Below are 6,000 nucleotides of genomic sequence, written 5' to 3'. Positions count from 1 at the left end.
CTATTGGCATTGGCAGCTGTCTCCAGGCGTCGTCCGCGGAGCCTGACCCTGCGCCAGGAAGGAGGAGGTTGTGCCCATGTAACTGTCCTGAAGTACTGCGCTGGCCCCCTCCCCCGCGGCTGGGAGGGCAGGCAGGACGAGGTTGGCTTTCCTTGCGCGGTCTCTGGGCGTGGGCCCCCGCCGCAGCTCCGCGGAGCCTCGGTGTCTCCTGCAACAGGGGGCGGGGGGAGCCGCGGCGAGCAGCCCTGGGCTGCGGCTTCCTCCCCACGCCCGAGTCTCCTGCGCACCGCCGCCGAGGACGCGCGCCCGAGCCTGGTCCCCACGCCGCGGCGCGCCTGGGCTATCCGCTGATCCCAGGTAACTTTTCCGCCTCCCGGAGTGGGGGACTGCGAGGGGGTCTCGGCTTTACGAGGTGCGGAGGAAGAGCCCGAGGCCTGGGGCGAGGCGCACGGGCTGTGGGGCTGACGCGTGGCTCCGGCGCCGCGCGGTCTCCCGAATCCCGAGCCCCGCGCCTGGGGTCCCCAACCGCCCTCCCGCTCGCCGGGACCCTCGGCGGGCCGAGCCTGTGCGCCGCGCCCCCCGCCCGCTCCACCCGCCGCGCTGCAGCAGTGGCTGGGCCGGCGCGCAGAGCCTGAGTCCCGGCCTCCGGCCTGGGGGCCTCCCTGGGATCCCTGGCCGATGGGGCAACTCGGTCCCCGCGTCCCTTCTCCGCCAATTTTCGCAAATCCCCCGCCCGGGGCGCCATGTTTTAAGTTGCCCCTCGGACTGGGGGCGAGCGCGGGCCGGCCCCTCCCCCGGGGAGGTGCGAGGGACAGGGGGCGACACTGCGGCGCCGCCCGGGCGGGTGGCGGCTGGCGGCTGGCGGGCCGCGGGAGGGGCCGTGCGCTCAGTGCGCGGCGGCTGCGGGCTCGTCCCGGGTGCAGGCGCGGGCGGGCGCGGCGCGGGGCCGGTAAGGTGCGCTCCGCACAAAGCATCCCCGCTGGGCAGCGGGGCCGGCCGCTTTTATATAACTTGCCTCGTTCCCCGAACTGGGGCAGCGGCCCCCGGCCGGTGGGGGAGGAGGAGGGAGCGTCCAAGCGGGGTTGCCCTGGGCCTGGGCACCTGCAGGGGCCCCTCGCCTCTGGCACCCGGGGGCGGGCCGGGGGCGCCTGGGTCGGCCTGTCGTGGCCCGGGGGCTTGGGGCGGCGCGACTCACCTGGCGCCCTCCGGGCTGCGATTCGCCTTGGGAGGTGTCTGCGAAGGCGGCTCTGCAGCGGTGGGGGTGGGGAGGCTGGGGCTTCGGACCGCTGGAGCTGGGGTGTCAGCCAGTTCCTGGCGGGTGTTTCCTGGTTGCTGCCGCAGGGGCTTGCTTTTTCGGGTTTCGCCTCTAATCTCGCCCGACTTCTTCCCCTTCTCCCCCACCCCCCCCACGCCCGCGAAGTTCATGGCTTCTGCAATGCGGTGGGTGTGGTTACCTAGTAAATTGTAACTGTGGTCCCTTGCAATGAGAGTATTCTTCTCAATTTTCTTTCTATATTACGGATCTGAAGTTTCCTAGGGTTTTTCCTTTAGTTGCAGCCCAGGGTTAAAGTTGGTAGAGATTATTGCGGAACAGAACAAATAGAATGATAAAGGAAACATGTGGTATTAATTACTTGTGGAGGTTGGGCTGGGAGGTCCTGCGAGGGCCCGGCAGTCCTGCTAATGCAGTGCTTCCATTGCGTGTTTAAGTTGTTTCAGCTTTTTTACATTAGTCTTGCGGAATTGCTTTTGCAGATATCCTGCCTGTCCTTTTTGTTGGGGGGCGGGGGTTGCAATGGGAATTTTAAGCTCTCTGAGGTGGCCAGGTGTGCTGGAGTTTCTTTTGATAGCATTAACTTCTGTAGTACAGGAAGCGTCACACGAAGTGCTTAAAAACATTATTTTTGAAATTCACCCTGATTTTTAAAGTCTCAAGGAAACAAAAATGGTAAAATTCCACTTGATGTCTGTGAGCCATGGACGTAGTCCCAATTACAGCAAATTAAGCAGAAAAGCCCTATTAAGAAAAGAGAGCAGCACATCAAGCTCCAGTGAACTCTGGGGACTGAGAGGTGATTTCTGTCTTGGCTCAGAGAGAGTGTTTAAAAAATGCATGTTAATTTTGGTATCAAACTTTAAAAACTTTAGTTGGAGTAACAAAATTAATGTGAGAGGGAATAAATACTAAATTGGAGAAGCGTGACTTCAATTTGTTAATTTGCAAGGCATTGATAGCTGAATGCTTAATACTATCTCATTTGCATTATGGTTTTCTGGTAGTTTAGAAAAGTAAACTATTAGATGCACAACACTGCATCAAGTTTATTTAGTTAATACACTTTAGCCAAAATAAGTTTTTCAAAACAGATCATGTTTTGTGAATAATTCATCCATAACAAGAAGAGTAGCCACTTTAATTTGTAAACCCCTTTTAGGTGAAGGATTTGGGAGCTATAGATCAAATGTCAGTGTCTCAGTGAGATATTTACATTTAATTTTTAAGACATTTCTTCTGCTTGAATGTGATTTAGGTTAAAAGCAATTTTTCATCAATTCTTATACAGTGCTTGGACTTTGGCCAACTTTGTGTTGAAATAAAAAGATCAGGATATTTTTAAACTTGATCGGATGCAATTTTATTTATAATTGTTTTTTAAGAACTGGTTGGTCAGATGCATTAAGGGGCCACCTAGGTAGAAGAGATGCCACTATCCATGCACTGAGAGATGTGTTGCTGTTACTTGTGAATCTTTTCTGGACTTACATGGTATATTAGATTAAGTGTGGCAGGAACTTGCTGTAAAAAGTGTTTTCTGTAAAATACTGTAAAAGTATTTTCTTCCATGTTGTATGATGTGCATTCATCTTTTAAGTTAGTGCTTTCCCTAAAATTCACAAACTAGAATTCATGTCCTCTGCAGTAAAGTAGAACTCCAAGAGTAGACTGAGGAATAAATGTTTTCTTTCTGTGAGAATTTGACTATATATAATGAAGAGAGGGACTTTTTTTTTTTTTTTTTTGAGATGGAGTCCCACTGTGTCGCCCAGGCTGGAGTGCAATGGTGCAGTCTCGGCTCACTGCAACCTCTGACTCCTGGTGGGTTCAAGCAATTCTCTTGCCTCGGCCTCCCGAGTAGCTGGGATTACAGGCGATCACCACCACGCCTGGCTAGTTTTTGTTTTTTTGTTTGTTTGTTTGTTTGTTTTTAATTAAGAGATACAGTGTTTCACTACGTTGGCCAGGCTGGTCTGGAACTCCTGACCTCAGGTTATGCGCCTGCTTCAGCCTCCCGAAGTGCTGGGATTACAGGCGTGAGCCACCGAGCCCGGCCGAGACAGGGTGCTTGAGTAATCTACCCTGGCCATCTTTAATTCCCATAGTCTCCTCTAAGTACCCCATCAGTTTTCTGTGGAATATAGACTCACCATTGAAACCCATGAATCAAATTTATCTTTAGCACCACTTCATTTAGAGAGATCCTTAATCGTGCGATCGCTGCGTGTATTTCTTTCAAAAGGCTAGCTGGCTGCTGATTTGTTGGGAATTCATCAGGCACTCAGGCGGGGGAGGGTTCTGCAGTTATTTGGTTTGCCTTGGCTGTGAGGAATTCTGTGCTCAGAAGCAAGGACTGGAGCAGTGAAGTCATTGTCCTGCCTGGTGTTGTGACATCACTATGGCTCAAAGGAAACAAGGGTGGGGCAGGCAAAACCAGACCATCTGAAGCATCTCGCTGGCTTTAAAACTTTGCCTGATCAATGACTGAGACTCTCCTTTCTCAAGTTGAACTGCATTGCGAGGTATTGTTTGGAGAATTAGAGGATATAAATGAATGTAAGACTACATGGGAAAATGTATCTCCAAGAGGAAGGAAGGAGAGGTGTGTGTGTGTGTGTGTGTGTGTGTGTTTTGTGTGTGTGAAATAGTAGAAAGCATTGAATATTCCTTTTGTAGAGAAAAATACTGTAATTTTTTAGAAGGGCCATTTACAAAATTAAAGAACAAGAAAAATGAGTATATTTGTATTTATATATTGAGTCAACATATTTCTTACTGTTCTTTGTACTAAAAGAGCATTCTTTTTAAATTCTTGATTTAGGTTATTAGTAATTTTTAAAAAGTATGTGGTCTCTCTGAAGATGCAGTTTACTTACTGGGTAGGCAATGTTCTCATTTATTTTTAAATGATGTGATTGCTGTTGGCAATTGGAAAAAATGGAAAAAGGTATTTCATAAGTGTAGAAGATATCTGTGGTGATTTGGAGTAATTGATTTCCATTTCCATTTTTGTTTTATGTACTAATTATTTTATAATTTAGCATTTTAATCCTAATTTAGAATTCTAGTACAGAGATGATCAGAGACATGTTTCACCCAAATTAGTGTTGAATAAATGATAAGACTGAAATTCAGAAACAATAAAGTACATTTCATGTTTTCCTTTCTGAATTTATAGTAATATCAGCATAAAAAATGAAGAACCACAGAATGGCTGCAGATGATCCTTGTCTTTTCCATACCTCCTTGCTAAGATGACTGGCAATTTTCATGTGAGTGTATTATGTATGTAGGAGCTCTGGGCAGTTCTTTCTTAACTGTATAGCAATTCCAGAGCAGAGTTTCAAAGCATAAAGAAGAAACAAATTGGGAAGAATGGCACAAGTAGAGAAGTTGAAATTAGATGCCAGAACTGCAGATTACTTGGTTGAAATGTCTTTGGTATTGCATTTTTAGTCCTTGCGATGATTGGTTAATTTGCATGCTTTGGAATTGTAAGCTTCTATTAGCACCAAACCCCTAATTCTTTTGTAATTTGCAGTACAGAGAAAAAGCTGACAACTTAATTTTTAGATTGCTGACATTTTGATACGTTGTTCTTATAACGCTGCCTTACAAACTAAAAACAGAGAGAGAGAGAGAGAGAGAGAGAGAAAGAACGCAGAAAGGTCTATATTAGACCTAGAAAACAAATGCAATATTTAACCTGCCTTGAGTATATATTTTTCTCTCCAGTTATATTGGGTGGGTGCTTGATGAGGATAGGGAGTTATTTCTTTTGAGGTTTCTTTCCCAAACCGAATAGAGGTCTAGACATTTAAAGCATTCAGTAAGTACTTACAGAATTGTCTAAAAAGTGGGGCCATTTGTAACTTATGCTTTACTACCAAAAAAAAAAAAAAAACTTGGAGAAGGTTTAAAAAGCATTGCTGCTTTATTTAAAACGGAGAATTACCGGACTCATGTATGTAGTCATTATTTTTAATGGCATGGTCCTCTTCATAACAAGATTGTTACCTCTGTCAATAGCTCAAATTGGGTAGGTCCTAGAGGTTTTGCCGTATCAGGGAAGAGAATTCTGCAGGTACCAAGAGAAAAGAAGAATGGTTTCTTTGAGGGAAGAACTGCAGGGAGTCGGCTTCCTTTCCTGCCAGCTCTAATTGGTGTCATGGAGGACATCAGTGTGGAGGGTGTCCTCTGAAGAGGGGAGGGATCAAATGGGAGGGTGACAAAAGCTGAAAAGGATTAGTGCTGGGAGATGATACTGATCTCCTAGCATTGAACTAAAGAGAGGAAAACTATTTGCTGTTTTAGCTCTCTCTTCTTCGGTCATTTTCGTACATGCCTGTGTTTACATCCTCAAATAGCGAGTTTCTTTGTATTTGATTCAAGCCCCAAATTTCATCATTTCTAAAAGAAAGTTATTTTTTCACATTTAACATCTCTGAAATTGGGATATGTCTTACATGGCTCTCAGCCATGTGACAGAGAAAAAGCTGGCAACTTAATTCATTGATTGTGAATATGCATCAAAAATTGGACATTGGATGTTAGTCTATTGGAGAAAATCCTGGAGACAGTAATGGAGCACTCTTAAGTGATGCATTTCTAGTGCTTGTGGTGACTCAAGATGATATTGTGTGGAAAAGCATAGATAGCAGTAACTCTTAGTTGATGTACAATTTGGAAGAGTTGAATTCTGAATATGTAAGAATTTTTGGGAA

At 46.6% G+C, this 6,000-nt stretch overlaps 1 protein-coding gene across 50 annotated transcripts in view; it reads left to right on the top strand.

Moving 5' to 3' along the window:
• Positions 1–272: 272 nt before the first annotated feature.
• Positions 273–6,000, top strand: part of EPB41L3 (erythrocyte membrane protein band 4.1 like 3) — a 160,311-nt gene continuing 154,583 nt past the window's right edge. For 40 of the 50 annotated variants that reach the window (XM_074022838.1, XM_074022831.1, XM_074022819.1 and 37 more), the window contains exon 1: positions 273–357. The gene's annotated coding sequence lies outside the window, so the exon portion shown is untranslated. Of the gene's footprint in view, positions 358–846; positions 950–6,000 lie in introns of those variants that run through there. The other 10 variants (XM_065534185.2, XM_074022837.1, XM_065534179.2 and 7 more) reach the window with 1 other exon arrangement.

Source organism: Macaca fascicularis, chromosome 18 (genome assembly GCF_037993035.2).
Source record: "Macaca fascicularis isolate 582-1 chromosome 18, T2T-MFA8v1.1".
Taxonomy (NCBI): Eukaryota; Metazoa; Chordata; class Mammalia; order Primates; family Cercopithecidae; genus Macaca; species Macaca fascicularis.
This window is presented reverse-complemented; position numbering and strand designations above follow the sequence as displayed.